The 23,316-nt window shown below is 36.6% G+C and overlaps 1 protein-coding gene across 9 annotated transcripts in view; it reads right to left on the reverse strand.

Annotated features, from left to right (window-relative positions):
- The window catches only part of LOC142339295 (uncharacterized), a 44,071-nt gene extending 36,858 nt beyond the window's left edge, over nt 1-7,213 (reverse strand). The window contains exons 1-3 of one of the 9 annotated variants that reach the window (XM_075389222.1): nt 7,011-7,213; nt 6,409-6,534; nt 681-1,161 (exon numbers count right to left, since the gene is read on the reverse strand). The gene's annotated coding sequence lies outside the window, so the exon portion shown is untranslated. Of the gene's footprint in view, nt 1-680; nt 1,171-6,408; nt 6,535-6,670; nt 6,685-6,993 lie in introns of those variants that run through there. The other 8 variants (XM_075389225.1, XM_075389224.1, XM_075389221.1 and 5 more) reach the window with 8 other exon arrangements.
- Between the last annotated feature and the right edge of the window lie 16,103 nt (nt 7,214-23,316).

Genomic DNA, 23,316 nt, shown 5'->3' on the forward strand with positions numbered 1-23,316 from the left:
GCTATTAAAAGAATGTCCATGAGCGAAGCACGAAACTGTTATAGAAACGTCACTCCTTGACATCATCAAAGATCGAAAGATATTCTCAAGTTTTCTATAACGAATTACGTGTCTTGGAAACTTCAATTGTCTTGTCCTTAAGCTCGATAATAGGTCACATATAATTCCTACTTGAGAATGGACTTCCGTATTTCGCTTCCTTACTTTACTGATGCAGTGCACGCGAGGAAAACATATTTCGAAGGCGTTTATTGGCTTTTCGACATAAGCATTGATCCTCCAGATTTCTGAGCAAAAAGTTTTTGTTCATCGGGTTGTAATTCAATTTCGTAAAGAATCTTCGGTTGGAACTTTTCGAACGTGCATTTCTTTTTCTCGATAGATGAGAAAAAGCATCCTAATTATCAAAAACTGCTGACAAGCTTTAGCAATGTTCCATCATTTACATAATTGTTCATTGCAGGTCGATTCCTTCGAAGCAACCATTATCTCGGTTTCTTTGAGGTTTATTTCCGTGCTATAATTTTTGCAATTTTTAGGTCAAAAGATTGCTCAACGTCCGCAACTCGTCTTAACAACTCGCGATTGGATATTTATTGTTATTTTTATTGTCGGACAAGTGGCAGATTGTCAAAATTTTTAAAAACCATTTTAATTGATATAATGAAGAATTTCGTTACCTTTAAAACTGTTGAGCATCCATTTAGTTGTTTTCTTCCATGTTGATAACAATGTGGTATAGTTTTCAATAAGAATGGACGAAGTTGAGCTAAAAACCCAAAAGAAGCCAAAAAACTGAAATCTTTCTCAAATTGAACCGTAAATGCAATAAAGGGATCCATATATTGAACTGCGATGATACAGCAAATCGTTAAATTGCCCTATGTGAGGATTCGACTGGAACAATCTATTTTTGAAATATGTGGGAATGAAGAGCAGTTTTTATTTAATGGAGTGATAAATAACATTTGGAACAACAAATACTGACAACTATCTGGGTCGAAGCACATTTTTCAGCGCATGTCTCGCAAGAATTCTACAGTTCGGTAAAAAAAAATAATAACTTTTCTTTCGAAACATTTTTCATAAATACTGCACATTTTCCGTGAAAACTCTAGCATCGTCTCAGCGCAATCCTGTTATATTCCACAATTAGAGTAACTATCAAAACTCGGTGGTTCCAGAATTTTGCTGCATAAATTCATTTCCAAGCATTACTATATTTCACGAGAAAAGTTGGAAATTGTACCATATGTGCTTAAAAGCGTTGAAATTTATTAACAAAAGGGGCGAAAAATTGCAATTGTACAAGAATTTACAAGCTATGCGGAAAAAAGGCAAAGAAGTCTGATGAAACAAATTTTTGGGTAAAAGCGCTGAAAATTAATTACAGAGTCAAGTATGCTTTCTTAGTAAAAAAAAAACATTCTGAATTCTGCGTAATCTGTGTACAACTCGGCAATGAATGAAGAGGTATCGAAATTTTTAATTAATTTTTAATTAATTATCAGCTATAAATGTTCACAAGTAAAGAACATAGCCGGCAGATTGCCGGAAAATAGCCGCGATAGAAGCTTTTGGCCTTCGATGAATTTAAACAACTAAAGAAATAAGACAGACAGATCGACCACCAGTCCTTTAATAGACAACTAGACTTTTTGAATTAGAATCGGACAGTCAATTTTATGACACATACGGTCTATAAGGAAAAAACCATGAAGAGCTTTTTCAAAATTCATATTCGAAATCAAAAACTCAAGACTAAAACTCAAGAATTAGGGCATATAAGTTTGGCACTATTAAGATGCGCACTGTTGATCTTTAACTAGTAAATGTCCAATAAAATTCAAAGTTCATTAAGCGGCTTCAGAAGTCCTTTTTTTTATTGAGGTGAGACACGCAATTGACCTAAAAGCAGATAAAATGACTTCACGCACACAAAGTTTAACTGCAAAGCAGTAGAAGTCACTGAAGTCATTGAAAAAGTTAATTCCAAGTCAGGTTGTAAGAATCATTGATGGCGCTGAATTAAAAAAAAATAGCAGGACAAGTCCTGAAGTACAATTCAAAGAATTGAATCGCAAACTTGAAAGTACTCTACCTGACTAGCAGATCAATTGAACAATGCCAGCCAAAAAACAAACCAAATGATCTCAAAAAATTGAGAAAATAAAACAATCAAACAAACTAAACAAAAATATACTCATTGCTAAAACACTCGAAGCTTTTGGCCCTAGGGCAAAATTTGATACCTTTGAAAATAACTGTTTCAAAAAATGTTCAAAAATGTTTGTTGTTTCTGTAATCCGGAAAGTATTATTTCCGCAAGACAACTAACAAAAATTGTCAAAAACTTTAAGAAACTTTAATAAAAAATAGCAGATTTTATCAAAAAACGCTAAAATATGAGACATTAAGATGTTGAAAACCAATTCATTGTTACTAGAAAATATGCAGTGCCATACTATCAGAACCTAAAGGAGAAGATGGAAGATCCTGGTCCCTGAAGATGGAAAAACCCAAAAAATGACAAAAATTTTCGAAAAACTTGAAAACAGTTGCAAAAATTAGAATCATTTTGCTTATTTGTGTTTGTATTACCAAAAACTTTGGCTCATATAATGGTCATAACCAGTAATTTTGTCTGGAAAAATACCTTCATACACTTTTAAAAACTTTTACCGAAGACTAACCAGACAAAAACCTGAAAAAAATTACAAAAAACTAAAAAAACTGCACCATTTTGAGCCCAAAAACTCCTAATGATGACCGTTTAACCTTAAGTTAGGGCCATCCCAGCAGCTTAACCACTCTAATTACTTGAGGAACTGATAAAGCCCACTTTGGGCCTCTAATGCAACTTAATGCCCGCTAGGCTTTACCTGTTTATCCCGTTTTGAAAGATCAAAGTCATCGAAAAATGTGTGAACACATCTTAAAAAAAACACAGCGCCCCAATAAAATTCAAATTCTTTGAAATGTAAAAAACCTTGATGTCGCCAATAATAGCCGCTATCGCTTCCAGTTATTAAAAATCTGCAAGAAATGTGTTCGAAATTCAGCTCATTTAGCGCATAATTACTGAGGATTTTTCTTCAGCGGCTGCCAGTACATTTCTTCCATATACATTGGAAAAACCTTGACTAGGGCACTGCAACTTTTTTGCCGAGTTAGATTATCATGCAATGCAAGGACAATAGATTATCTAATCACTTTACGGGCAGTTAAAATACTCCCCTAACGAAATTGCGAATTAAACACCCTAGCAAGTTGGAAGAGAACTGGCCGACAGGGCGTTTAGCCGACGCGAAAATGAGAAATTTAGCCGATAATCGGATAAAAATTGGAATCGGATAAAAGTTATCAAATATTTATTACCAAAATTGAGAGGGCAGCGTACTTGTAGACTAAATGTCTGCTGGCATGGATTCAAAAATCTTTTTTAAATGTTACCCAATCAATAGGGAAAACAAATTTTAACGCCAATCATTAGCGCTCTGATGTTTTGTCACCCGAAGAGTGGGATATCAAACTAAAATCACATTGACGGCGGTGCTTGCGCGATGAACTTAAAATGGGTTCAATTTGAAAAGGTCATCAACCGAAAAGCAACAGCATGTATCCAGAAGAAAGACCTCTAGCTATGTTAATTCCTCCAATAAAAAGTTTTCCTTCGCACCTGACCTAAGTGGGGAGAACAAAAGCATATTGTAATAGAGGCCTGCTTCTTCTTGTGAAAAAAAAACGGACTGCCGATATTAGATTAATTAAACTGCTAATCTGTTGTGTTGATGACAAATCATGAAATCCAATTTAATTGTCAATTGAATTATTTTCCGTTTTTCGGAGGTTGCGACCACGGATAGACCTTCGTTACGCTAGTTGACGGTATACTTGCGCGCTTACGAAATAGTATTTTAAATTGACCAATCACATCTTCAAAATAAATTTTATCGCTAATTTTACTGAAATTGTCGGCTAAATTTTTCATTTTTTGGTTGTCGGCGAAACGCCCTGTCGGCCAATACGGCGGCCACCCCTAGAAAAGATGCTAGGATTGGCTGACAGTGCGTTTAGCCGGCAAGAAAATGAGAACTGTAGCTGAGTATTATTCTAATTGATCAACGGATCTCATTGGTGGATCATATTGAGGTGCCAGACGGAATTGACCTCTGATCAGACCCAAGTCGACCGCACATGATGTTTCCGGACCAAAATTACACGGCCTGGAATCAGTTGGTTCGAGCGCACAAAAGTCTGGACAATGGTCTGATTTTGGTCTGATCAATGGTCACTTCCGTCCGGGATGGTCTGATCAGCGACAATTTCGACCACAGCTCGAGCAGACACGAGGTTTAGAGCGCACATCAGTCTGATCACATATTACTTTGATCAGGAACGGTATGATCATTAGAACGGTAGAATCATTTTGCTTATTTGTGTTTGTATTACCAAAGAATTTGGCTCATATAATGGTCATAACCAGTAATTTCGTCTGGAAAAATACCTTCATCCACTTTTAAAAACTTTTACCTAAGACTAACCAGACAAAAACCTGAAAAAAATTACAAAAAACTGAAAAACTGCACCATTTTGAACCCAAAAACTCCTAATGATGACCGTTTAACCTTAAGTTAGGGCCATCCCAGCAGCTTAACCACTCTAAGCACTTGAGGAACTACTAAAGCCCACTTTGGGCCTCTAATGCAACTTAATGCCCGCTAGGCTTTACCTGTTTATCCCGTTTTGAAAGATCAAAGTCATCGAAAAATGTGTGAACACATCTTAAAAAAAAACACAGCGCCCCAATAAAATTCAAATTCTTTGAAATGTAAAAAACCTTGATGTCGCCAATAATAGCCGCTATCGCTTCCAGTTATTAAAAATATGCAAGAAATGTGTTCGAAATTCATCTCATTTAGCGCATAATTATTGAGGATTCTTCTTCAGCGGCTGCCAGTACATTTCTTCCACATAAATTGGAAAAACCTTGACTAGGGCACTGCAACTTTTTTGCCGAGTTAGATTATCATGCAATGCAAGGACAATAGATTATCTAATCACTTTACGGGCAGTTAAAATACTCCCCTAACGAAATTGCGAATTAAACACCCTAGCAAGTTGGAAGAGAACTGGCCAACAGGGCGTTTAGCCGACAAGAAAATGAGAAATTTAGCCGATAATCGGATAAAAGTTGTAATCGGATAAAAGTTATCAAATATTTATTACCAAAATTGAGAGGGCAGCGTACTTGTAGACTAAATGTCTGCTGGCATGGATTCAAAAATCTTTTTTAAATGTTACCCAATCAATAGGGAAAACAAATTTTAACGCCAGTCATTAGCGCTCTGATGTTTTGTCACCGAAGAGAGGGACATCAAACTAAAATCACATTGACGGCGGTGCTTGCGCGAGGAACTTAAAATGGGTTCAATTTGAAAAGGTCATCAACCGAAAAGCAACAGCATGTATCCAGAAGAAAGACCTCTAGCTATGTTGATGCCTCCAATAAAAAGTTTTCCTTCGTACCTGACCTAAGTGGGGAGAACAAAAGCATATTGTAATAGAGGCCTGCTTCTTCTTGTGAAAAAAAAAACGGATATTAGATTAATTAAACTGCTAATCTGTTGTGTTGATGACAAATCATGAAATCCAATTTAATTGTCAATTGAATTATTTTTCGTTTTTCGGAGGTTGCGACCACGGATAGACCTTCGTTACGCTAGTTGACGGTATACTTGCGCGCTTACGAAATAGTATTTTAAATTGACCAATCACATCTTCAAAATAAATTTTATCGCTAATTTTACTGAAATTGTCGGCTAAATTTTTCATTTTTTGGTTGTCGGCGAAACGCCCTGGCCGCCAATACGGCGGCCACCCCTAGAAAAGATGCTAGGATTGCCTGACAGTGCGTTTAGCCGGCAAGAAAATGAGAACTGTAGCTGAGTATTATTCTAATTGATCAACGGATCTCATTGGTGGATCATATTGAGGTGCCAGACGGAATTGACCTCTGATCAGACCCAAGTCGACCGCACATGATGTTTCCGGACCAAAATTACACGGCCTGGAATCAGTTGGTTCGAGCGCACAAAAGTCTGGACAATGGTGATTTTGGTCTGATCAATGGTCACTTCCGTCCGGGGTCTGATCAGCGACAATTTCGACCACAGCTCGAGCAGACACGAGGTTTAGAGCGCACATCAGTCTGATCACATATTACTTTGATCTGGAACGGTATGATCAGAGGTCACTTCCGGATGGCACCTCAATCTGGGTCATTTTACGTAAACTGCCAGCTACAGCTTTCATTTTTGGATGTCATAAACGCCCTTTAGGCCAATATCTTGTCCACCATTAGCATTATGTATAGTTGTAGCGAAAACATAAAAGAAAGCAGCAAACTAGGATCTGGCCCAAAAAGTCGATCCGTTAATAAGGAGACACTCTCAGCTAATTTTCACGTCGTAATTGCACACAGAATAAAATGGGTAAAGTTAACTCGTAGGAGCCTGGATACTTCTGTTTTGGCTGTTAAAATATGATTACGTACAACTATGCCGACGTAATACTATGCCGATTATAAGAGTGCCGAAAATTTATACTATTTTTCACCCGATAAATTTCGAAACTGCTATTACCAATTAATTATCAATTAAATGCTAACCGACTGTTGTTTTCAAAGCAACCAGGGCACGCTGGTCAGTAGTCGGTTGTGATAGATTCATATCAAGTCCCAGGGGCCGCTGAGGCATGGCCGTGGCCCGCAATTATCATTGTTTGTTTTAAATATTTCTTCCTCCAATTATATTGTCCTGATAAATAATAAAATCCAAAATCTCACAACTTCATTGTGATTGGTTCAGAAATTATGCGCTCATTTCAGTTAAAGTGATTTGATTGGTTTAGAAATTTATCGGGAGAAAAATGAATAAATTTTCGGCACTCTTATAATCGGCATAGTATTACGTCGGCATAGTTGAACGTCACCTAAAATATATACCAACAGGAAAGGAAAAAGAACAATTCAAAATTGTTCGTGTTAAATTTATTTGTAGTAAAAGAGTATATACGTAACATATTGATGGCTTCAAATGCTTATGACAAATGTACGAGAAGATAAAGAAAATGACTTAAAATACGATAATTGAACGCTTCTCGATGGTTGTCTATATCTCGTCTTGCTATTAATTACATAGTAATAAGTTCACATTAAATGATTACTTCTGAAAACACAATCACACGTCCGGGTATTTACATGAACAAATGAAGGCGTTCTAACTGGTTTGAAGACGATAAGGAAGGATTGAAGGGGGCTGGGGGTATTAGCCGACACACAAATTAGAAGACACGCCAAGTGGCCGACAGATTTCATCAGAACAATGTGAAAATGACAGAAATTTCTCATTTTCCGTTGTCGGCTAAATGCCCTGACGGCCAATTTTACTAGCATCATTAACCAATCCGACTTGAGAACACGCAACCGTTATTTTGAGAATAACATGTTTGATCGTAATATTTTGTTCGGTTAGATTCATAGCAAGTCCCATCAACCGATCAGGCATGGCCATTGCCCGCGATTTTGACTTTTTCGGCTAATTTTTACACCGGCTAATATTCGTTACACAGCGCTACACATCCGAATTAAACTGCACGCGTTTGTATAAAAAAATGCTTTCAAGATAACTGAAGGCCGATTGTAGTGATTGCTACTTTCAAATGAATGTGCATTTAGCCTACCGAGAATGAAACAAGTTTCTAAAATTAGTCTTTGTTCTACCGTGAGAAATTCGGGAATTACGGGCACGAAAGACGAGAATGACGTCAATGTGATGAAAGAAACATATACACCGAAAGAAAAAGGGTCGGACAGTAATTCGAAAGAACAGTAGATCGAAAGCGTAAGGTTCTCCAAACGGGGCAATGGATAGAAACTGATCAGAACCCCCACCCGTCCTAAAAAACCAGTCTGTTTGTACCCCCGAAAATGTACTTTTTGGTCCTTAGAGATCCCTTATTTTAGTCATAGCAAATTGCCGACACCGGTTCAAGATTGGATGGATTTTTGTCACCGGTTGTCAAAAACAAATTACTGCCATAAAGCCAATCCTACGAAAGATAGTGAAAACACGTTTATTATGTCTGCTTACATTATATCCAAATTTGAATTACTGTAAATGTGTTAATTCCAAAAGTTCGCAGCATCATTAAATTGTAAATGACGTTTGTGTATAATTATAAACTATCGTAGATCGGCATGATTTAGTTTCGGCTTAACGATCAGAGCGAAAAGCAAAAGGAATAGAAAGAATATAAATAATACTTCTATATAATAGAAGTATTTATTCTACAGAAATTTAAGCGACGTGCTTCAATCTGCGTAAAGCAAATTCAACTATGCGTATAAATAAAGAGTATTTCTGAGAAATAGAAATAGTGGTGTCGGCAATATTAGCCGACAGAGCATTACAGAACAGGCTGAAATTTAAGCGACGTGCTGCAATCTGATTGGCCATTCATCGGAGTGGGAGCGTGATGTAATTTAAGCGTATACACACCCCGGGCCGAGGTGTCAACGCTAAAAAAACGCAAAATTATGTAAGATTGGCGTTGAATGCGTTGAATTTATGTATGATCTACGCCTGAGCGTAGATCTTACATAAATTCAACGCATTCAACGCTAATCTTACCTAATTTTGCGTTGAATTTTGGGGATCTTTTCAACAATTGCCCCTCCCCTTTTGCAAAAAGAGGGGGGGCTATTCTTGAATAGATTTTAAGCGAGCGACTTGTTAACCAATCAGAGACGACTGATAACTTTCCACGCATGCGTATGCTAAGTTATACTAAATAGAATAACATACGCCATGCTATTTCAATTAGCCGAATTCGAATACAAAGCGAAAAGAATTTCTGACTGGCGGGTCGGTGGGCGCGCTTCGCGCGCGTTGCGGCTTCGCCGCGATAACCGACCCGCAATTTCCGGATTACATCCCACAGCGCGTGAGAGGCATGGCCATGAACAGCGGTCCGCAATTGCGCTTAACCTAATATTCGGCTAAATTGTAGGCCAAAAGATATTGTGGTAAAGTATAGCTCAAAAGGGGTAGCGATTCTCTACGAGGTACAAAAGGGGGGGCAATAGTTGAAAAGATCCAATTTTGGCGTAGATGTTACATATTTAGCGTTGAATTTTAGCGTAGATCTTACATATTTAGCGTTGAATTTTAGCGTAGATCTTACATAATTAGCGTTGAATTTAGCGTTGATCTTACATAAATTCAACGCATTCAACGCTAATCTTACATAGTTTTGCGTTGAATTTTGGCATAGATCTTACATAAATTCAATGCATTTAACGCTATTCTTACATAATTTTGCGTTGAATTTCGGCGTAGATCTTACATATTTAGCGTTGAATTTTAGCGTAGATCTTACATAATTAGCGTTGAATTTAGCGTTGATCTTACATAAATTCAACGCATTCAACGCTAATCTTACATAGTTTTGCGTTGAACTTTGGCATATATCTTACATAAATTCAATGCATTCAACGCTATTCTTACATAATTTTGCGTTGAATTTTGGCGTAGATCTTACATATTTAGCGTTGAATTTTAGCGTACATCTTACATGTTTAGCGTCGAATTTAGCGTTGATCTTACATAAATTCAACGCATTCAACGCTAATCTTACATAATTTTGCGTTGAATTTTAGCGTAGATCTTAGAAATTTAGCGTTGAATTTAGCGTTGATCTTAAATAAATTCAGCGCGTTCAACGGTAATCTTATAATTTTGCGTTGAATTTTGGCGTAGATCTTACATAAATTCAATGCATTCAACGCTATTCTTACATAATTTTGCGTTGAATTTTGGCGTAGATCTTACATATTTAGCGTTGAATTTTAGCGTACATCTTACATAATTAGCGTTGAATTTAGCGTTGATCTTACATAAATTCAACGCATTCAACGCTAATCTTACATAGTTTTGCGTTGAATTTTGGCATAGATCATACATAAATTCAATGCATTCAACGCTATTCTTACATAATTTTGCGTTGAATTTTGGCGTAGATCTTACATATTTAGCGTTGAATTTTAGCGTACATCTTACATGTTTAGCGTCGAATTTAGCGTTGATCTTACATAAATTCAACGCATTCAACGCTAATCTTACATAATTTTGCGCTGAATTTTAGCGTAGATCTTAGAAATTTAGCGTTGAATTTAGCGTTGATCTTAAATAAATTCAGCGCGTTCAACGGTAATCTTATAATTTTGCGTTGAATTTTGGCGTAGATCTTACATAAATTCAATGCATTCAACGCTATTCTTACATAATTTTGCGTTGAATTTTGGCGTAGATCTTACATATTTAGCGTTGAATTTTAGCGTACATCTTACATGTTTAGCGTCGAGCGTAGATAAAAGTTATCAAATATTTATTACCAAAATTGAGAGGGCAGCGTACTTGTAGACTAAATGTCTGCTGGCATGGATTCAAAAATCTTTTTTAAATGTTACCCAATCAATAGGGAAAACAAATTTTAACGCCAGTCATTAGCGCTCTGATGTTTTGTCACCGAAGAGAGGGACATCAAACTAAAATCACATTGACGGCGGTGCTTGCGCGAGGAACTTAAAATGGGTTCAATTTGAAAAGGTCATCAACCGAAAAGCAACAGCATGTATCCAGAAGAAAGACCTCTAGCTATGTTGATGCCTCCAATAAAAAGTTTTCCTTCGTACCTGACCTAAGTGGGGAGAACAAAAGCATATTGTAATAGAGGCCTGCTTCTTCTTGTGAAAAAAAAAACGGATATTAGATTAATTAAACTGCTAATCTGTTGTGTTGATGACAAATCATGAAATCCAATTTAATTGTCAATTGAATTATTTTTCGTTTTTCGGAGGTTGCGACCACGGATAGACCTTCGTTACGCTAGTTGACGGTATACTTGCGCGCTTACGAAATAGTATTTTAAATTGACCAATCACATCTTCAAAATAAATTTTATCGCTAATTTTACTGAAATTGTCGGCTAAATTTTTCATTTTTTGGTTGTCGGCGAAACGCCCTGGCCGCCAATACGGCGGCCACCCCTAGAAAAGATGCTAGGATTGCCTGACAGTGCGTTTAGCCGGCAAGAAAATGAGAACTGTAGCTGAGTATTATTCTAATTGATCAACGGATCTCATTGGTGGATCATATTGAGGTGCCAGACGGAATTGACCTCTGATCAGACCCAAGTCGACCGCACATGATGTTTCCGGACCAAAATTACACGGCCTGGAATCAGTTGGTTCGAGCGCACAAAAGTCTGGACAATGGTGATTTTGGTCTGATCAATGGTCACTTCCGTCCGGGGTCTGATCAGCGACAATTTCGACCACAGCTCGAGCAGACACGAGGTTTAGAGCGCACATCAGTCTGATCACATATTACTTTGATCTGGAACGGTATGATCAGAGGTCACTTCCGGATGGCACCTCAATCTGGGTCATTTTACGTAAACTGCCAGCTACAGCTTTCATTTTTGGATGTCATAAACGCCCTTTAGGCCAATATCTTGTCCACCATTAGCATTATGTATAGTTGTAGCGAAAACATAAAAGAAAGCAGCAAACTAGGATCTGGCCCAAAAAGTCGATCCGTTAATAAGGAGACACTCTCAGCTAATTTTCACGTCGTAATTGCACACAGAATAAAATGGGTAAAGTTAACTCGTAGGAGCCTGGATACTTCTGTTTTGGCTGTTAAAATATGATTACGTACAACTATGCCGACGTAATACTATGCCGATTATAAGAGTGCCGAAAATTTATACTATTTTTCACCCGATAAATTTCGAAACTGCTATTACCAATTAATTATCAATTAAATGCTAACCGACTGTTGTTTTCAAAGCAACCAGGGCACGCTGGTCAGTAGTCGGTTGTGATAGATTCATATCAAGTCCCAGGGGCCGCTGAGGCATGGCCGTGGCCCGCAATTATCATTGTTTGTTTTAAATATTTCTTCCTCCAATTATATTGTCCTGATAAATAATAAAATCCAAAATCTCACAACTTCATTGTGATTGGTTCAGAAATTATGCGCTCATTTCAGTTAAAGTGATTTGATTGGTTTAGAAATTTATCGGGAGAAAAATGAATAAATTTTCGGCACTCTTATAATCGGCATAGTATTACGTCGGCATAGTTGAACGTCACCTAAAATATATACCAACAGGAAAGGAAAAAGAACAATTCAAAATTGTTCGTGTTAAATTTATTTGTAGTAAAAGAGTATATACGTAACATATTGATGGCTTCAAATGCTTATGACAAATGTACGAGAAGATAAAGAAAATGACTTAAAATACGATAATTGAACGCTTCTCGATGGTTGTCTATATCTCGTCTTGCTATTAATTACATAGTAATAAGTTCACATTAAATGATTACTTCTGAAAACACAATCACACGTCCGGGTATTTACATGAACAAATGAAGGCGTTCTAACTGGTTTGAAGACGATAAGGAAGGATTGAAGGGGGCTGGGGGTATTAGCCGACACACAAATTAGAAGACACGCCAAGTGGCCGACAGATTTCATCAGAACAATGTGAAAATGACAGAAATTTCTCATTTTCCGTTGTCGGCTAAATGCCCTGACGGCCAATTTTACTAGCATCATTAACCAATCCGACTTGAGAACACGCAACCGTTATTTTGAGAATAACATGTTTGATCGTAATATTTTGTTCGGTTAGATTCATAGCAAGTCCCATCAACCGATCAGGCATGGCCATTGCCCGCGATTTTGACTTTTTCGGCTAATTTTTACACCGGCTAATATTCGTTACACAGCGCTACACATCCGAATTAAACTGCACGCGTTTGTATAAAAAAATGCTTTCAAGATAACTGAAGGCCGATTGTAGTGATTGCTACTTTCAAATGAATGTGCATTTAGCCTACCGAGAATGAAACAAGTTTCTAAAATTAGTCTTTGTTCTACCGTGAGAAATTCGGGAATTACGGGCACGAAAGACGAGAATGACGTCAATGTGATGAAAGAAACATATACACCGAAAGAAAAAGGGTCGGACAGTAATTCGAAAGAACAGTAGATCGAAAGCGTAAGGTTCTCCAAACGGGGCAATGGATAGAAACTGATCAGAACCCCCACCCGTCCTAAAAAACCAGTCTGTTTGTACCCCCGAAAATGTACTTTTTGGTCCTTAGAGATCCCTTATTTTAGTCATAGCAAATTGCCGACACCGGTTCAAGATTGGATGGATTTTTGTCACCGGTTGTCAAAAACAAATTACTGCCATAAAGCCAATCCTACGAAAGATAGTGAAAACACGTTTATTATGTCTGCTTACATTATATCCAAATTTGAATTACTGTAAATGTGTTAATTCCAAAAGTTCGCAGCATCATTAAATTGTAAATGACGTTTGTGTATAATTATAAACTATCGTAGATCGGCATGATTTAGTTTCGGCTTAACGATCAGAGCGAAAAGCAAAAGGAATAGAAAGAATATAAATAATACTTCTATATAATAGAAGTATTTATTCTACAGAAATTTAAGCGACGTGCTTCAATCTGCGTAAAGCAAATTCAACTATGCGTATAAATAAAGAGTATTTCTGAGAAATAGAAATAGTGGTGTCGGCAATATTAGCCGACAGAGCATTACAGAACAGGCTGAAATTTAAGCGACGTGCTGCAATCTGATTGGCCATTCATCGGAGTGGGAGCGTGATGTAATTTAAGCGTATACACACCCCGGGCCGAGGTGTCAACGCTAAAAAAACGCAAAATTATGTAAGATTGGCGTTGAATGCGTTGAATTTATGTATGATCTACGCCTGAGCGTAGATCTTACATAAATTCAACGCATTCAACGCTAATCTTACCTAATTTTGCGTTGAATTTTGGGGATCTTTTCAACAATTGCCCCTCCCCTTTTGCAAAAAGAGGGGGGGCTATTCTTGAATAGATTTTAAGCGAGCGACTTGTTAACCAATCAGAGACGACTGATAACTTTCCACGCATGCGTATGCTAAGTTATACTAAATAGAATAACATACGCCATGCTATTTCAATTAGCCGAATTCGAATACAAAGCGAAAAGAATTTCTGACTGGCGGGTCGGTGGGCGCGCTTCGCGCGCGTTGCGGCTTCGCCGCGATAACCGACCCGCAATTTCCGGATTACATCCCACAGCGCGTGAGAGGCATGGCCATGAACAGCGGTCCGCAATTGCGCTTAACCTAATATTCGGCTAAATTGTAGGCCAAAAGATATTGTGGTAAAGTATAGCTCAAAAGGGGTAGCGATTCTCTACGAGGTACAAAAGGGGGGGCAATAGTTGAAAAGATCCAATTTTGGCGTAGATGTTACATATTTAGCGTTGAATTTTAGCGTAGATCTTACATATTTAGCGTTGAATTTTAGCGTAGATCTTACATAATTAGCGTTGAATTTAGCGTTGATCTTACATAAATTCAACGCATTCAACGCTAATCTTACATAGTTTTGCGTTGAATTTTGGCATAGATCTTACATAAATTCAATGCATTTAACGCTATTCTTACATAATTTTGCGTTGAATTTCGGCGTAGATCTTACATATTTAGCGTTGAATTTTAGCGTAGATCTTACATAATTAGCGTTGAATTTAGCGTTGATCTTACATAAATTCAACGCATTCAACGCTAATCTTACATAGTTTTGCGTTGAACTTTGGCATATATCTTACATAAATTCAATGCATTCAACGCTATTCTTACATAATTTTGCGTTGAATTTTGGCGTAGATCTTACATATTTAGCGTTGAATTTTAGCGTACATCTTACATGTTTAGCGTCGAATTTAGCGTTGATCTTACATAAATTCAACGCATTCAACGCTAATCTTACATAATTTTGCGTTGAATTTTAGCGTAGATCTTAGAAATTTAGCGTTGAATTTAGCGTTGATCTTAAATAAATTCAGCGCGTTCAACGGTAATCTTATAATTTTGCGTTGAATTTTGGCGTAGATCTTACATAAATTCAATGCATTCAACGCTATTCTTACATAATTTTGCGTTGAATTTTGGCGTAGATCTTACATATTTAGCGTTGAATTTTAGCGTACATCTTACATAATTAGCGTTGAATTTAGCGTTGATCTTACATAAATTCAACGCATTCAACGCTAATCTTACATAGTTTTGCGTTGAATTTTGGCATAGATCATACATAAATTCAATGCATTCAACGCTATTCTTACATAATTTTGCGTTGAATTTTGGCGTAGATCTTACATATTTAGCGTTGAATTTTAGCGTACATCTTACATGTTTAGCGTCGAATTTAGCGTTGATCTTACATAAATTCAACGCATTCAACGCTAATCTTACATAATTTTGCGCTGAATTTTAGCGTAGATCTTAGAAATTTAGCGTTGAATTTAGCGTTGATCTTAAATAAATTCAGCGCGTTCAACGGTAATCTTATAATTTTGCGTTGAATTTTGGCGTAGATCTTACATAAATTCAATGCATTCAACGCTATTCTTACATAATTTTGCGTTGAATTTTGGCGTAGATCTTACATATTTAGCGTTGAATTTTAGCGTACATCTTACATGTTTAGCGTCGAATTTAGCGTTGATCTTACATAAATTCAACGCATTCAACGCTAATCTTACATAATTTTGCGTTGAATTTTAGCGTAGATCTTAGAAATTTAGCGTTGAATTTAGCGTTGATCTTAAATAAATTCAGCGCGTTCAACGGTAATCTTATAATTTTGCGTTGAATTTTGGCGTAGATCTTACATAAATTCAATGCATTCAACGCTATTCTTACATAATTTTGCGTTGAATTTTGGCGTAGATCTTACATATTTAGCATTGAGTTTTAGCGTACATCTTACATGTTTAGCGTTGAATTTACCGTTGATCTTACATAAATTCAACGCATTCAACGCTAATCTTACATAATTTTGCGTTGAATTTTGGCGTAGATCTTACATATTTAGCGTTGAAATTAGCATTGATATTACAAAAATTCAACGCATTCAACGCTAATCTTTCCATTCCATTCCAGACCACTTTACGATTTCAAAAGTTTTTCAATTTTTTTTTCAAAAAGTCTTTTTTGTCACTGTTTCGACCCTATACGCTAATTCAGACCATTTTACAATTTCAAATTTTCAAGTTTTTTCGAAGCATTATTTTTTACTGTTTCGACCCACTATACTGCACAAAATTTTTCACTGTTTCGAACCCTATGATGCGAAGGTGAGAAACATGCGGTCAGAAAAAAATCATTTTTAGTGCTCTTTTCTATTGCAAAATCCAATTCAGACCATGTTACGATTTCAAATTTTTCAATTTTCTTTTTCGAAATATTAATATTTTTACTGTTTCAACCCCTATACTGCACAAGTGAGAAAAATGAAGTCAGCAAAAAATAATCTTCGAGTGCTCTCTTACCGTGCAAAAACCATTTCAGACCATTTTAGGAATTCAAATATTCAAAACTTTTTAAAAAATTTAAATTTTTCCCAGTACGCCTCACATGTTAAACGCGTTGAATATGCTAAGTTAAATACTACGCCAAGTCAACGCAAAATATGTGAGATCTGCGCTAAATTAAACGCAAAATATGCAAGATCTACGCTTTATAAGAATTGCGGCTCTAAAGAAAAACAAAGTACTGTGGCACAATGGTAGAAAAGGCGACGAGCATACAAGAGGTCAGCAGTTCGAGTCCCATACGCAACTGGAGGTTAATAGTTCAAGTGGATGCTTTGATTTTTTGTAAGATCAACGCTAAATTCAACGCAAAAATATGTAAGATCTACGCTAAATTAAACGCTAATTACGTAAGATCTACGCTAAATTCAACGCTAAGTAGGTAAGATCAGCGGCAACTATCGTTGACAAGTCGGAAAATTCACCACAATTAACTTACGTACTTTTGCGTTGATTGCGTTGAAATTTGTCTTCAAATTTAACACATTCAACGCAAAATTATGTAAGAAAATTGCGGTGAATTTTCCGACTTGTCAACGCTAGTTGCCGCTGATCTTACATAATTTTGGCCAAATTCCTCGGCCCGGGACGGATATATGAAAAATTGCAGATAATAAGGCAATTTTAAGGATCTTTTCAACATTTGCCCCCCTTTGTTACCTAGTAGAGAATCCCCCTTCTGTGCTATGCTTTACAAAAATATTGGCCTATAGGATAGAGAGCCGAATATTAGTTTAAGCTCACATGCGGACCTCTATTGGCTGCCATGCCTCTCATGCGCTGGGGATGTAATCCAGAAATCGAGGGTTGGCTATCGCGGCAAAGCCGCAACGCGCACGAAGCGCGCCCATCGACGCGCCAGTCAGAAATTCTTTTCGCTTTGTATTCGAATTCGGCTAACTGAAATAGCATGGCGTATGTTATTCTATTTAGTATAACTTAGCATACGCATGCGTGGAAAGTTATCAGTCGTCTCTGATTGGTAAGTAAATCACTCGCTTAAATTTGCTCAAGAATATCCCCTCTTTTTGCAAAGGAGGGGGGGCAATTGTTGAAAAGATCCCCAAAATTCAACGCAAAATTAGGTAAGATTAGCGTTGAATGCGTTGAATTTATGTAAGATCTACGCTCAAAGGGGGGGACTGCTAAAAAGACCCTGGTGATTTTAACTAGTTGATGTAAACCGGATCTTTTCTACTAGCGCCCCCCCCCCTCATTATATAGCCGTTATTTTAACACCCCGGGTTGCTCATCATACACAATTCTTAGCAGTCACACTAGCTCATATATGATTCCTAGTATTCGTACAAAGTCATATATGATTTGTATGATTTTTTATTAGTCATACAAGTATCATATATGATTTCCTAGAAATCAAACATGGATCATACAAAAAAAATTCAAAGCCTGAGAACTGTCTATTTTTCATTTTCTTTTGATGTTGAAAAAGTTTCGTGGAAATCATATATGACACATAAACATTGACTGGTTCCGTTTAACTTCCGTATAATGTAGTCAGAGGACATGATAAATTACTATATCGCATTTTCATTCCACATTTAATTCTTTGAGTGGGCTAAAAGTATAAGTACTAACTTAAATATATTCAGAAAACGAATTTGAGGTTATCTGCAAAAAATTTTTCAATTATTTTTTTACAAATGAGCATTTATAGGTATAATCTGGCTTCAGAGAAAATCAGAAATTAATTTATCTTTTTGGACTTACTCTTTAATTGAGTGCCCAATTCTGCAAATGATTTTGTTTGTTTGGGTCTTTTGGCGGATTACAAAGTGATGCCGGGGAATCACATTAGTGAGTTCTTGCCAAACGAAACTTTTAAAAGACAAATGCTTAAAATTTTATGAAACATAGATGTATGATTCTTGGTATTAATACTAGGATAATATTTGATTTCTTTGTAGTCATACAAGGTTCATATATGATTTCCTAGTAGTCATATATGATTTCTTAGTAGTCACACAAGAATCGTACTAGGAAATACGTTATGATTTGTATGATATCATATATGATCCTTGTATGACTCCTAAGAGGTGACCCGGGACCCCCCCCCCCCCCAATCTAAGTCTTCGAGAATTATGAGAGCTATATTTGCATTCCATTGAAACATTGGAGTGTCCAGGTAAATTTAAGGCACTTTTAGAATACACACTGAATAATATATAGGTTTCCTATGTGTAACTATCGTTTCCTAAAAAAATTGAAAAATCGAGCCCTTATTGTAGCCGATAACACCAAAAATGATAAATTACAAAATTTTTAACATTATGTGTATCAAATTTCCGTTGAAATACGCAAAAACTTTCAAACCATAGCTGTGCTAGCTTTTGATAAATGCATTTTGTTCATGTATAAACGTACTTAATTTTAACAGCATCTTTAAACATTTATCAATGGGGGCGAAAAACCACGCAGGGGGCGCTAGTAGAAAAAATCCCCGGGCTATGGCACCAATTACTCAGGTTCAGGTGCCATCCGGAAGTGACCTCTGATCAGACCGTGCCAGACGAAATTAACCACTGATCAGACCATCCCAGAACAAAGCGCTTTCTGATCGGACTGAAGTGCGCTCGAAACACCGTATGCGCTCCGAGGGCGCTCGATGTTGTCTCTAATCGGACCTTGACATACAGAAATAACCTCTAATCAGACCGAATTCAGGCCATTGTCCACTTTTTTGAAAATTAAATCTTTTGAAAACAATTTCAAAATTTTAGTTTTTAAACCGTGGATCTAAATTCAGGCAATGGCTCTTGCGCTGTGATTAATCAAACTGACTTCATAATTACTGCAAAGGTGTTAATTTCAAAATTCGCAGCATCATTAAATTGTAAATGACGTCTCTGCATAACATAGACTTTGTAGACGGCATGATTTAGCTTAGGCTTAATAAACAGAGTAAAAACTAAAACGAACAGATGGAAGAAAAAAAATACTCTACAGGATATAAGTATTTATTCTAAAGAAATTTAAATGGCCTGCTTCAATCTGCGTACTGCAAATTCACTATGAACATAATGCAAATTCACTATGAGTATGAAGGTACTTAATTTTAAAAGTATCTTCAAACATGAATAAATGGGAAGTTACGTGGGGACCCTAGCAGAAAAAATCCCCAGGTTAAGGCAAAAAAACAGGTTCAGGTGCCATCCGGAAGTGACCTCTGATTAAGCTGTGCCATACTGAAGTAACCTAGACTACCCAGAACAAAGTATATTCTGATAGGAATAATGTGCGCTCGAAGCACCGTATGCAAACCGATTGCGCTCGCTGTTGTCTCTGATCTGACTTTCACAGACGGAAATGTCCTCTAATCAGACCGAACTCAGGCCATTGTCCAGTTTTTTGAAAATTAAATCTGTTAAAATTAATTTCAAAGCTTTAATTTTCAAACTTTACAAGGATCTAAATTTAGGCAATTAGCTCCTGCACTGTGATAATTAAAACTGACATCAGAATTGCTGTAATTGTGTTAATTTCAGAAATTCGCTGCTTCATTAAACTATAATTGACCTTTGTGCAAAATATGAAATTTGTAGATCGGCATGATTTAGTTTAGGCTTTACGACCAGAGCCAAAATTAAACGGAATAGAGAGAATATAAAAAACATTTTACAGAATAGAAGTATTCTTTACAGAAATTTAAACGGCCTGCTTCAATCTGCCTAACGCATATTCACTATGAGTATAATGCAAATTCACTATGAGTATAAACGTACATATCTTTGACAGTATCTTCAAACATGTGTAAGTAGGGGGTGCAGACCATCCCAGACCAAAGTTTTTTCTGATCGGACCAAAGTGCGCTCGAAACACCGTATGCGCTCCAAGTGCGCTCGATGTTGTCTCTGATCAAACCCTGACAGAAAGAAATGACCTCTAATCAGAACGAATTCAAGCCGTTGTCCAGACTTTTGAAAATTAAGTCATTATAAATTAATTTAAAAATTTCAATTTTCAAACTTCTTATCGATCCAAACTCAGGCAATTAGCTGTTGCGCTATGATTAATCAAACTGACATCAGCGGAATTCAAATCAATGAAGCGTATACTTTAAATACGCTTCAAATATCTATTCTCCTCAAAAAAGGGCTCAGAAAATCAAAATCTTTTTAGCCGCAGATTTCTGCTTTTTTTGAATTTACAACGAAAATATAGCGGAAATGGAGCAAATTCCACCGTCCTCATCGGCATCACCAATAACAGAGTTTAAAAAATATCAGCATCTCGAGAACCAATTGTATTTCTCAAACCAAACAACACTTTTGAAAAGGTGCATGTGAATTTACCTTAAATTGCATGTAAATATACCTGCATTGTACAGGTATTTCGGCGTTCCTGCACACTACCTGCACAATACCTGAACATAACTGCAATTGCAGGTAATTTTACCAGAAAATTTATCTGAATTAAGTCTGCAGAATAATTTTCAGTGTTATTAATTTCCGAATCTTTTATTTGCCTAAGCAAAATTTTCATTAGAGCAGTGGAAGCTTGGCATTCGTAGATTTTGCGGTTCATGATTTCGGTGTTTATGCTGAGTGCAAGAAGAGAATTTTTCGGTGCGCTTGATGTTGTCTCTGATCAGACCTTGACAGACGGACATGGCCCCTATTCGGTCCGAATTCAGGCCATTGTCCAGACTTTTGAAAATTAAATCTTTCGAAATTAACTTCAAAAGATTCAATTTTCAAACTGCTCGTGGATCTAATCTCAGGCAATGAGCTCTTGCGCTGTGATTAATTAAACTGAAATCAACTGAATTCAAGTCAATGAAGCCTCAAATTAAATTTAATCAAGCTTTAAAAAATTATTTTGCTCAAAAAATCAAAACCTCTTCAACCGCGAATTTCTGCTTCTGTTGAAATTACAACTCAAATATAGTGGAAAAGGAGCAAATTTTATCGTCCTCATCGGCTTCACTAGTAACGGAATTAAACAAAAATTAACACCTCGAGCCCCAAATGTAGTTCTCAAACAAAACAACATTTTCTCTTTTTTGCGGCTGACGTTGAGTAGTCCTCTTGTTTTGATACGAACACGTCATATCATCAACAACAGGAAACGCAGAAGCAACAAGCGGCAGATATTTTAAAATTTTAACTCAAAAATGCAATTCGTTTATTTTTCGGTAAATTCCTCGGCCCGGGAAGCAAAAATTTGTTAGTTAAAACTATTCAACAAGCCACAACGCAACAACCCGAGCATTTAAATAGACATTCCAGAACTGTAACCGTACAAGCTTTGCCAATGGATACCTGAAACTTCTTCGAAAGTATTCACTGGATTTCACAATTTAGGGTACCGCAGTCAAAGTGGAAAAAAGCTAGGATCGTGATCATGTCATCGTCCGGGTCGAGACCGAATGGTGAACTTGTAAGAACTTGCAAGAAACTTGCAAGTTCCCACAAGTTAACCATTCGAATTCGATCCGGGTGTGACCACAAATACAAATAGGACGAATTCTAGGCAAGCGTTGTCATCCTGGTTCAAAACCTTCAAAAAACAAACAAAAATTTTTCTAGTTATAAAAGAAGCTTTAGGAATCGATTCAGTGTATTTCTGGATCGATGTAGCTACTGAGAGTCGAATCGGAATTACTAGTACTATAATTGCATTCTTATAATTTTTTCAACAGCAATTAACTTTTTGACTCTTCGGTAATTAGAGGAAACAGTTTTTGATTTTTTTTTTGTGCAAAACAGATACTAGTAAATCAACATAAGGGGCTTACAAGTCAAAGCAGTGGGTTGATGACTTAAAATTGTGCAGCAAAACATGGTCAATGCCAAAAAAGTAAACCTCTGGGCCTATACGCAGCTCATAGTAGATCAACGTCAATGCATTTTCCCAATCAGAAAAATCAACGAGTTGGTCAGGAAAGAACCAATTTGGTAAAAACAAACTTGATTGTCAATTGAAAGTCTGTACATTTTTCAAACGAATTGCAACCCCTATGGTTCTCCAAACACAAAGCCGCATGAATATCCAGCCGTGCTAACCACTATTTAAATACAATTTTAATTACAATTGGCATTCTCAGATAAGATTTTTTAAGCATGCTGTAAAATTTGGGCGATTAGCTGAAAATAAACGGCAGTAAATGACAATAAGAACACAAATTCAAAAACATATTTTGATAGTTCAGCAAAAAAATTGCACCTTGATATCTTAACGAGTGATTTAATAGTCGTAACTTGAATTGAGTGGAACCAGCGATAGCAGAAAAAACAAACAGAATTCCTGAATTAAATTTCAAAGAAAAAGATGAGAAAATCCAACAATTTTCAACAATATTTCATTTACGTCAGCCTTTGACTGAGATCTTGTCTGTCGTTGAGGAAATGGGGCACAAATTAACTGCCAAAAGAAACAGTACAAATATGAACAAAAAACTCCAGCTAACTCCAAAAAAATTGATGAAGAATCATAAAGAGAAAATGACTCTTTGCGAAACGCAGATATTTCTTAGACCTTTGGAGTGATAGTTGAATTTGCCTAAAATTTTTTTGAAAAACCACTGCAGTTTCAAATCAATAAAATTTCCATAGTTAACAGTCATTGCAGCTGAAAAACGTTTTTTCCACTTTGAAGTTTGCCAAAAAAAATACAAAAAACAAAAAGGAAAGTAAAAACTGAGAACACCATCACACTAAGAAAGTCTTGTTTTTACTAAACTAATATACATTTCGCCAATAGAGAGCTGATCGGAGCTCTCCTTAATGAGTCTAATACACAAATCTTAAAGAAAAACAACCAGGAA

The sequence above is a fragment of the Convolutriloba macropyga genome, chromosome 5 (assembly GCF_964194025.1).
Source record: "Convolutriloba macropyga chromosome 5, txConMacr16.3, whole genome shotgun sequence".
NCBI classification, from domain to species: domain Eukaryota; kingdom Metazoa; phylum Xenacoelomorpha; order Acoela; family Convolutidae; genus Convolutriloba; species Convolutriloba macropyga.